Source organism: Crinia signifera, chromosome 6, assembly GCF_055691185.1.
Source record: "Crinia signifera chromosome 6, ASM5569118v1, whole genome shotgun sequence".
Taxonomy (NCBI): domain Eukaryota; kingdom Metazoa; phylum Chordata; class Amphibia; order Anura; family Myobatrachidae; genus Crinia; species Crinia signifera.
In genome coordinates, this window is record NC_139222.1 from 19,061,996 (window position 1) to 19,073,610 (window position 11,615).

Below are 11,615 nucleotides of genomic sequence, written 5' to 3' on the forward strand. Positions count from 1 at the left end.
CCCAAGGCACCCCTGCAAGTGTCCTGAGGCACCCCAGGGTGCCTAGGCACACAGTTTGGGAACCACTGGTATAAACAATAACATTATGTCAGTATAGAAGGTAATGCAGAGAAATGTACCCGCCTAATACTTATAATCCATAGCAGATGGAGAGGGTCCAGCTGTAGCATTAGAAAATGGGTCAAAGGCCGGGAACCAGGACCAGCCAAGGTGCCAAACACTCACATCAGAATCAAGGGTACTAAGGACCTAGGTAACATGTAGGGTACCTAATCAGGTAATCAAAAGAAGGAAAAAATAGAGGTACATAGATTGAGTAACATAGGAAGGAGGAAAAGGTAAAGGGGAGAGAGACAGAGGAAGAAAAGCAAATATGGAAAGGGAGGAGGCCAAGTACAGGTGTGGAATGTAAGTACAATTGAAAAAAGGAGCGCGGGGAGAACAGCTACATAAATTAAAAATAGGTATTTGAGTGAAAGCAAAACTTCTGAAAAAACAGATGGTATAGATTTATGGGGGGAGGTATACCCAAATTGTATTCAATAGCTGCAAAAGTGGTGGAGGATCCAGACATTCCCAGTGATTGGCAATTAAACATTTTGCCGCACTCAGAATAGGTACAGACAGCTTGTCTAAGGATTTATCAAGGCCGTCTATGGGGCAGCCAAGGAGAAAAGACCATATGGCGATTTGGTAATATCTACTAGAAGGACCTGGTAGGGCAACTGGGATACATTGTCCCAAAACTGGGCAATCTTGGGTCATGTCCACCAAATATGGATAAAGGTGCCCTCCTCACCACAACCTCTCCAACGATGATCTAAAGACAAGATATATATTTTATGTAGGCAGGTCGGGACTAAGTGCCTCCTTCCAGGAGACTGACTTGGGAGACTTCCTCAGCAGGACCGATGATCACACAGGAGAGTGGGCTATTCATCCAGAAGTCTTCCAGCTGTTTGTAGACAGATGGGGCCTTTCAGATGTAGACCTCACATCACCACAAGGTTCCCATGGGGGGTTAGGACAAGAGACCCCCATGCTGCCTTTGTGGAACTAGCAGTGCAGTGGATTGGGTGGCATATCTCTTCCCTCAGTTCCACAAGTTCAGACCGGATGGAGGACTGCTACGAGGAAGGTTACCGATGTAAGCACTTCGAACCCCAATTGTCTATGGGGCCTATTCAGACCTGAACGCGAGGCTGGAAATTCGCAGCCCTGTCGATTATTGGAGGACCGCGCATTGTTAATGCATCATAGTGATATAGAGGAAACGGATTATCACATAATGGCCTGTAAAGGAACATCCCTCATGGCAATGGTGTCACCATAGAGATTCCCAGGATGTACCCAGATGTGTCACAAGGGTTTCAATGTTCACGTTACGATCCAGTGTAAAGTCCCTCAGTGTGACCGTGTCATGTGGACATAAGAACAGCTATTACTCCCATTTGCCTTAGGAGATTGAATAGTGATGAAATGAAGGTAAATACAGGCTTACATTAATAATGGTGACTTAGCGCTGGTGCGGTGGAGGTGTTCCTCTACGCGTTTTGCCTCTTATGCCTGTACCTTTGGCTGGTCTTCATCAGTAGTCTGTAGGTATATTGGCCTTCATCTGTGCTGCGTAAAGGAGTTGTGTATTTAACAGGATGAAGGGATGTAGTCAAAAGGCTAATGGCCTATGGAAAGCTGGTGGGGGCAGATCAGTAGCTCCCAAAATCCCTCCTCCCGGCATATGCAGAAGCTGCCCGTGGGATGACCCATGTAAGGAGAGAGGGCATGTCTATAGTGATTTCATCTTATGCAGAAATTAAAGCCCAAACTCTTCTGCAGGAGAATGAACCCAGGAAAATTATTCCTATAGAACCATCTCACATCCCTCCTACCGCTGGTCCATTCCTAAGGTTAAAAATACATTTATTGAATTTACATGCATAAAAGTACAAAGTTGTCATTATATTTCAGTGGTCGACCCAATGACCCGCATAGAGCACGTGATACAGAAGGTGATTCCATTGCATGATGATTATAGAGATGATGATACCCCCTGATCCATGGTATTATCCGAGGGGATACAGCAATTGGCCGTGGGAGAAGTTCCACTGTATACCTCCCATTCCCCCATCACCAGCACAGGTTCCACTGTGTGCCTTCCATTCCCCCACCACCAGCACAGGTTCCACTGTGTGCCTCCTATTCCTCCACCACCAGTACATGTTCCACTGCATGCCTCCCATTCCCCAACCAGCAGTACAGGCTCCACTGTATGCCTCCCATTTCCCCCCCCCACCACAGTACAGGTTCCACTGTAGGAAGGTCAGCGCAATCCAACCTCTAGGCCATTCTGTAAGGACAACTGATCCCACACATACAATATCCATACTATACAAAATTAATCCTTATTGCCTCCAGGTTTTCTGGAGAAGGAAGGGAATCCATATCGCTTAAAGCCCACTCCAGATAAATCTGTGTACAAACTAAAGAAACCCCCCCATACAAAATTCTTATGCGATGGTACAAATGTCCCTCCCTCTTACACTTTATGTACCCTAACATATCTGCGAAATGCTGCCGATGCCTGAAAGCAGAAGGAACTATGTTCCATATTTGCTGATAATGTCCCCTTATACAACCCCTTTGGAACTATGGCCCTTATTCTAGTTGACTCGGTCGGATGCGTATTTTCGGACGGCCACTGAGTGTTCTTAGCCCCGCCTACCATACGGATCGCTCACCGTCCGAATGCAGTAAAACGCCAAGCGAACGGACCACGAGCGGATGTTTCATGTGAACACCTCCCTTATCTGTGGAAACCTCCCCCATCCTCCGATGGTCGCCGACCATCGAATGATGGACAGAGCGGTCAGGCAGCACCGAGTGCTCCAGACCACTCGGACATTTTTCCATGTGAAAGCAGGGATATAGGCGGGCAGCTGGCATCTGGCTATGTCAGACGTCCGCCCCCGCCACATGTGCATCACGGTCGCATTACCATACGTACGCCCAGCGGTTTCATGGGAACACCCATGAAACACGGGGCGCACGCATATTCAGGGTGGGGGGTCTCTGATGCTAGAGGAAGAGTCTGTCAGACAGTGTTTTTTTAGGAGTAAGGCAGGAAAGGCTCCCGGTCCCGACGGGATTCAGGGTAAAGTCTTACAAAATTGTGCAGCACAACTTGCTGGTATTTTTACATTTATTTTCAATCTGTCTCTTAGTGCATGTTATGTGCCTAAGTGTTTTAAATCTACTATCATTACTCCGGTTCCGAAAAAGGGTAAGGCTGATTGCCTAAATGATTATCGGCCGATTGCATTGACATCCCTCATCATAAAAGCTTTTGAGAGGCTGGTTTTAGAACATATTAAGGAAAGTATCCCACTTAGTTTCGACCCTTATCAGTTTGCCTACAAAGCAAATAGATCCACTGTTGATGCAGCACTTATTTTACTTCATCGCACCCTTGCCCACCTTGAGGTAAAAGGATCTTCTGTTCGGGTCTTATTCGTAGACTACAGTTCGGCTTTTAATACCGTAGTCCCATCATCACTAGTGAGTAAACTCCTTAAGATTGGTTTGAGTGGGTCTATGTGCAGGTGGATCCTTGACTTCCTGTCAGATAGACCTCAGGTAGTAAGGATAAGAGACCGAGTGTCTGGTGTACTGACAATTAGTACAGGGGTCCCCCAGGGGTGTGTTCTGAGCCCTCTGTTATACTCCCTGTTTACCTACGATTGTTCCTCAGTTTCTGACTCTGTTCAGATTATCAAATTTGCTGATGATATCGCTATTGTGGGTTCTATTGTTAATGATAACGAGTCCGCCTTTAGGTTGGAGATATCGAGGTTGGAGTCTTGGAGCAAGGAAAACGGTCTGGTCCTTAATGTAAACAAGACCAAAGATATGATAGTTGACTTTAGGAAGTCTTCTAAAGCCCTAAGCTGCCCGCTGGTCTTGAATAATAATCAAGTGGAGTCGGTAGACTCGTTTAAATTCTTGGGCATAATTATTTCCAAAGACCTCCTGTGGAGTGCCCACATAAACGCCGCAACAAAAAGGGCCCACCAGCGTATGTTTTTCCTAAGGAAGCTACGTCTGGCTGGTATGAGTAGAAGAACCTTGGTGAATTTTTATACTGGCGTTATCGAGAGTGTAATTACCTTCGGTATTGTGGTGTGGTTCGGCTCCTGTTCCGCAGCTGATCGTAAAGCCCTCCAGAGGGTGGTGTCAGTGGCAAGCAAAATAGTGGGGGTTGTTCTGCCAAGTATTCACCATGTATTTGAATCCCGGCTTCTCAAGAAGACTAACAGTATTTTGAGGGATTCTTCCCATCCTAGTAGCGACATGTTTTCCTTACTCCCCTCCAACAAGCGTTATCGTTCTGTTTTGTGTAAATCCAAACGATACAGAGAGAGCTTCTTTCCAACAGCAATTCGTGTTTTAAATTCTTAGTCGGAATTTTTCTGGGTATAGATCTTTATTTGCATATTGTTTTACTCTTATTGTCTTTTTCTCATCTTTTGTATTGTTCATAACTGAATTTCGTTTAATGTTCATGTATGTGAGCATTTTATGATAATAAAGACATTATTATTACTATTATATGGTAATGAGCCAAAACATCCCTTCACGCCCATCTCCACCCCCTGCTCGGATGGGTCCGAACGATCATTTTCTGCACAGAATTCACACAGTGTTCAGACGTGCGCGGCATTCACACATGCGCAGAAACGTCTCTGCACATGCGCAAACAACAAACATCGGCTGTGCACACGCAGCGGTCTGACTCAATCAGAATAAGGCCCTTTGTACATAGAAAATCTCAATCTATTTTGACCTCTTTCTCTCCGGAATCAGCATTCTGGCTTCTGAACCACTCCAACATCCTGCTCTCACAATTCAAGAACTCATTATTGAGACACTTAACCAATGCGGCGCGTGCAATTATACCCACATTATGGAGATCCACTACCACCCCCGCACGCAAAATGTGGTTTGCAAGATTAGATTACTATAGGATTATGGAAGATGTCCTTAGTATCTGCTTAGTATAAGAAAGACACATTTGAGGCTATTTGGCTCCCTTGGTTGGAATATAAATCCTTAGCTGAATATAAAGACTATGGCCCTTATTCTGGTTGGTGCGGTAATGTCCGCGTGCGGTCGGTCTGCCGATGTTTTGTGTCTGCGCATGTGCAGAGGCGTCTCTGCGCAAGTGCGAACGGGATGCACGTCCAAATTCCACATGAAATGTGTACACTACGAACAGGGGGTGGAGAGGGGCGTGAAGGGCTGTTTGGGCTCATTACCATATGCTTACACCCCGCGTTTCATGGGCGTTCCCATGAAAACGCTGGGCGTACGTATGGTAATGCAGTCGTGACGCACGTGTAGGGGGCGGACATATGACATTGCCGGATGTCAGCTGCCCGCCCAGATCCCTGCTTTTGCACGGAGAAATGCCCGTGTGGTCTGAGGTTGCGGGAGCTGCCTGACCACTCGGTCCTGCATTCGATGGTCTGCGACCATCGAATGATGGGGGAGGTTCCCTGAGATGGAGGAGGTGTATACATGAGAAATCCACTTGCGGTCCGTTTCGGACAGCTTCTTACCGCGTACAGACGGAGTGATCGATCCGTACGAAAGGCGGGGTTTAGGACGCACGGTCCTGGCCGCATATTCGGCTCCGTCCGCACAGACCAGAATAAGGCCCTATATGACTATGGTAGTTGCTACAGATCCCACCTCGCACAATAAGAATGTTATTTTGTATTACTTTTCCACCCCAGTAAGTGGTGTTCTACTTCCCCTTTCCTTCATAGCTTTGCAGTTTCTCTCTTTGTTTCCTTTTTCTCTATCTTCCTATCCTTTTATTTTTACTTTTAAAACAAAATGTCATATACGCAAAGCTATAATCTATATCGGCGGTTCTCGAACTGTGTGTCCTGACCCCAAAGTGGGTCCCGACCTTCTCAGCATGGGGTCGCGACTCCATGTTGCTGACCGCCAGGCTGATGACTTCTCTAATCTCAGTCAGTGATTCAAGGAGTCTGAAAGATCTGTTGAGTTGTCTGTTATTGGTCTGTTATTTTAGACTCCTCCCATCATGTTGTGCCTCCACAATGCTGCCTACACATGTGATGCGATGACCTTCTGCAGTAACTTGCTGGGTCCTGTAATTATTTTTACTGTTTGATGGGGTGCCAGAGCAAAATAGATTGAGGAACCCTGATCTGTATGATCCAGTTTACCGGATGTGAATTTGTAGGGATGCGATCTCTTTTCCTTACCACCACTGATATAGGATGTGATTCCCATACCTTCCGAAATAGTTTCTCTTTCATATGGAACGATATACATATTGTTGCAAAGTATTGTATATGATGTGTCTTTGCTCTTCAATAAAAAACAGAAGGGTAGCCACATCAAGTGCTGCCTCCCCTATGTAGAGCGTGGCCTGATATATCATCTCAGTAGTAGGCAACAGGTTTTATGTAGGCCCGGCCTTGGCGGTAGCAGCAGCCGCGAGGGTAGTTGCCTATTCCACCATGGTTTTAGCTACCCAGGCTGATGCCAGGGCAGGTCTAACCACCGCAATGAGTTTTAGTAAGTTTTCCAACTTCCGATCTGCTGGGTCTTTGAGGGACGCAGTTGGAATGGGGAGCGTAGAGAATCGCACTAGCTTAGCGACATGTACGTCTACCCTGGGGGCCGATTCCCAGCGGACTCTATCCTCCTGACGGAGGGGGTAAAGGGAGGCAATTCGTCCAGGTAGTGTACATTTTCTATTTGGTATCTCCCAAGCCTCCGAGAGGGTATCTTCCAAGTCTCTGGACTTGGGAAATAAAATCTAGAGTCCGCTTAGGACGTTTGAAAATAGGACCGGAGGATCTGGGCGGTTGGGCAGGGTCCTCTAGATTTAAGGCATCTTTTACCACTGTGATTAAGGCCACCACATCAATGCGTGATGGGGTATCCTCCTTGGCTGAGGCGTCCTCCTTGTCAGCATCGTCATCTACAAGTTCCCACTCCTCACCATCCTGCTCATCCTCCCTCTCCGTGTCCATGTCATGCTGAAGGAGGGTAGGAACGAAAGAGTTTCCCTGACTGTAGCTCTGCGCTTATCAGGCCGACCCTGTAAGGATTTCTGGAGGCAGATAAAGAGCTCACCCAAAGTGGCTCCAATGCAGAGGGAGAGGGAGGGAAGGGGCAATCCAGCCAGGGATGAGGATGACATCACAAGCTACTGGGGCGGTGCAGATAAGAGCCTAGCTACTAGCTGCGCCATGATCTGAGTAAGGGACGTGGCCCAGGCCGGCTCCTGAGAGGAGGTTGAAGCTGCGGGCGCCACCTGCGCATCATAGCAGCCTGTGCATAATCCGTCCTGGACATAGTCCTAGGGGGATAGGTCAGCATTACAGGATGTACAAAACATCAATGCTGGGCCCGTCTTACTGGGTTTACCCCTAGAACACGTTTTCAGGTTTGAAATAAACAGGCAGCTTAAAGAGGCACAGCTAACACAGTATACTTCTGACAGGCAGTGATAGTGTTACAGCAGTACACAATACACAGCAAGCATACAAGGAATACAATGCAATGAGAAATGGCACTCAGCTCCTTAAGCAGCTATGGCTGACTGGAGCATAAACTCTGTAACCTGAGTCCTTGGAGGAGAGGTACAGGGAGGACTGGCCCAGGCTCTATGGCAGTGAAGGAGTGGATCATCGGGTGGCTGATAAGCTCTCAGTGCTGGAGGCAGGAAGGAAGGATCGGTGGCAGGAATCACTGTGGGATGTGCCGCCTACTGTCCCTGCTAGCAAATGCCCCCAGGGAAGTGACCTAAGGCAGCACCGGTAAAATGGCGGGGATCCGGTGCGCGCCGGGTTGCCCCGCTACCGGCACTGCTGACCATATACCTTTATCACTGGTGGTCCAGCAGGAGTGGGTGGCATACCAGCCGTCTGCTTGCTAGCGCAGCCCAGCGGTCCCCTGCGTCCGGCTGCAACAGCCACTATTAGCCTCGCTAGCGCATTGCGGGGAGCGTGTTACCTTTTTGGTGTCCTGGTGCCCAGCTGCGGCTGTAGTCTCTCGAGTGCCCGGGGATGGTTGCAGTCACTCACAGATGCCTGGTGGTGCTGCAGCCATCGGGCCCAGTTAATGGAGCAGCAGCGCTGGTGTCTCATAGACCCCCTACAAAGCTGCTCTGTCACTGACTCCAGTCAGTGTAAAAATAAGAAGTAAGGCTGCATATTGCCCACTCTCTATGGTGCATGTTGGCTCCTGCTAGCACCAGAAAAACTGAGGTTAGCTGGCCTGGAGGCAGGGTAGAGGAGGGGAGGAGCCTGGTCTGCCTGGGAGGAAGGAGAAGTTTAATCTCTCGGGTGCTGGAATGCTCACTCTCCCACTCCACTACCCAGAGTTAGCCCTGTGGCCCTTAATGTGTCCCGAAGAATAAAATAGGGGCGATGGTTATTGATGTCTGAGATACACCAGAGAGTGTGGGGAGGAGACAGGTCAGATCTCTGGGCTGGTAACACACAGTGACATGATGTGAGGGGGAGAGCAGGAGTATAACAGGGGCTGATGGCTCCTGATGTATGAGATACACCAGAGAGTGTGGGGAGGAGACTGGTCAGATCTCTGGGCTGGTAACACACAGTGACATGATGTGAGGGGGAGAGCAGGAGTATAATAGGGGCTGGTGGCTCCAGATTCCCCCACTAGGCAAATGCATTGTCATTAGTTTGGTCTGACAGAGGAGGGTGAAGGATAAGAGAAAGCTGTATTGGCAGAACAAGTAAAATATGTAATAAGTGATTATTCCTAACCTGTGCTGGTATCTGTAGGGATTTCCTCCTTCTTACTTTCCCGCTCACCCCTCAAATATGTGTCTTCTCCATCTGTATCTTCTGCCTTAATATTAGTCGCCTCTTCTTCTCTCTTTTTTTCTTCTACTTTAATATCAGACAAATCTCCACAGAGAACCTCCTGTGGGGTCCTGTAATTCTCCTCTGTACAATGCTGGGAATACAGAGGACGGGGACATCTCTCTGGGGTATCTCTGTTACTGGGCCCATCTGTAGGAGACACACAGTGACTGAGGACATGGTATATATGTGATTATCCTGGGAATACAGAGGACGGGGACATCTGTCTGGGGTATCTCTGTTACTGAGCCCATCTGTAGGAGACACACAGTGACTGAGGACATGGTATATATGTGATTATCCTGGGAATACAGAGGACGGGGACATCTCTCTGGGGTATCTCTGTTGCTGGGCCCATCTGTAGGAGGCACACAGTGACTGAGGACATGGTATATATGTGATTATCCTGGGAATACAGAGGACGGGGACATCTCTCTGGGGTATCTCTGTTGCTGGGCCCATCTGTAGGAGACACACAGTGACTGAGGACATGGTATATATGTGATTATCCTGGGAATACAGAGGACGGGGACATCTCTCTGGGGTATCTCTGTTGCTGGGCCCATCTGTAGGAGGCACACAGTGACTGAGGACATGGTATATATGTGATTATCCTGGGAATACAGAGGACGGGGACATCTCTCTGGGGTATCTCTGTTGCTGGGCCCATCTGTAGGAGGCACACAGTGACTGAGGACATGGTATATATGTGATTATCCTGGAAATACAGAGGACGGGGACATCTCTCTGGGGTATCTCTGTTACTGGGCCCATCTGTAGGAGACACAGTGACTGAGGACATGGTATATATGTGATTATCCTGGGAATACAGAGGACGGGGACATCTCTCTGAGGGATCTCTGTTACTGGGCACATCTGTAGGAGACACAGTGACTGAGGACATTGTATATATGCAGATATCAGATGATTTTTGTGTATAAATAAGTTTCTTTTTACCCAGTGATATGAGGGGCCGGTGATTCTCCATCATTGTACAGATCCTTGTGTTCCTCTATATCAGCGGTGGCCAACCCGCGGCTCGCGAGCCGCATGCGGCTCGCCGCGCTGTAAATTGCGGCTCCAGCCTCCCGTCTGCAAAGCGGGGTTTTGAATTTGGCGCCAATTCGGCTGCCAAATTCAAAACGCCGCATCGGCGGCCATTAGGAAACGACCGCGGCGAGCCAATCAGCGCCGTTTCCGCCCTGCCCCCGGCGTCTGACATCAGACGCCAGCGGGAGGGCGAAAAGTCTTCTCCACGCCGGCGGAGCGCAGGAGCGCTCCTGAAGACGCGAGAAGCCGCCGGAGGATGGCGCAGAAGACGGCGGCGGAGAGAAGAGTTCCGGCGCCGCAGAAGACGCCGGGATCAAGACAGAAGATCTCCGGCGCCTTCTGCAAGAAAAAAGAAGATGGCTCCCGGAGAGGCCAGCGGGGGTGGGAAGCAAAAGAGCTGACGAAGCTCCCCCCAGCGGCCTCTCCCAACACCAGGTAGGGGCCTTTGGCTCCTACCCTCCATCCACCCTAGACCACCGTGTATCGGGCACTAGGCCCGTGGGCAAATTCAGGCCCTTCTGGCCTGTGTGCGCATTAGTCGGGCCCTCTTGGCCCGTGGCTCATTTGTTTGTTGGGCCCTCCTGGCCCTCTAGGTGGGCCCTTTAGTTAGGAAGCTGGGCCCTCCAGCATAGGTGTTGCACTGTGGGCAACACCTGTGCTGGAGGGCCCAGCTTCCTAACTGTGGGGTCATATGACGTTTGGCACTGTGGGGGGCATATGTTTGGCACTTTGAGGGGCATGTGATGTTTGGCACTTTGAGGGGCATGTGATGTTTGGCACTGTGGGGGGCATGTGATGTTTGGCACTGTGGGGGGCATATGATGTTTGGCACTGTGGGGGGCATATGATGTTTGGCACTGTGGGGGGCATGTGATGTTTGGCACTGTGGGGGGCATGTGATATTTGGCACTGTGGGGGGCATGTGAGGTTTGGCACTGTGGGGGGCATATGATGTTTGGCACTGTGGGGGGCATATGATGTTTGGCACTGTGGTGGGCATATCTGGCACTGGGGGCATAAAGTTTTGTCATGTGGCCACTCTCCTTGTGTCATATGACCACGCCCCTGACCACTCCCCCGTTCACGCCCCTTTTTGGCGCGCGCGCCTTCGGCGCGCGCATGATGTTGGCTCTTTGGCTTGACGACTGATATTTTTCGGCTCTTTACCTCTGACCGGTTGGCCACCCCTGCTCTATATACTCCCACTCCTCCATGGAGAGATAGACAGTGACATCCTGACACCTTATACGAACCTGACAAACACACAGTGATACAGTCATCACCCCTGGTGTTACTGTTGCAGCCTAAATGAAGGACTAGTCCACGAAATGCTTACTCATATTTAATCTAGAACAAGAACTACAAGTCCCAGAGCATGCACACAACTAGTCTCTACCCACAAGTCTGTCCAGTGCAGCGCCTACAGCCGCGGGGGAGTCTGGGAGCTGAGTTCAAACCACAACATAATGGCCGCGCCGCTGTATGAGGACACTGAGACATCACTGCCGGACTGCTAGAAGTGGTAATTGCCCCTGAGAGAATGCTCAGAGAGAGTTATGTGATGTGAGGTCACCGGTAGCTGATAGATTCCATGCTGTGTATACTAGTAAATTGTCCCCTGTGCGATGGAAC

General features: G+C 49.3%; 1 protein-coding gene across 1 annotated transcript in view; it reads left to right on the plus strand.

The window, feature by feature from the left end:
• Window positions 1-11,615, plus strand: part of LOC146009536 (uncharacterized) — a 783,885-nt gene that overhangs the window by 523,978 nt on the left and 248,292 nt on the right.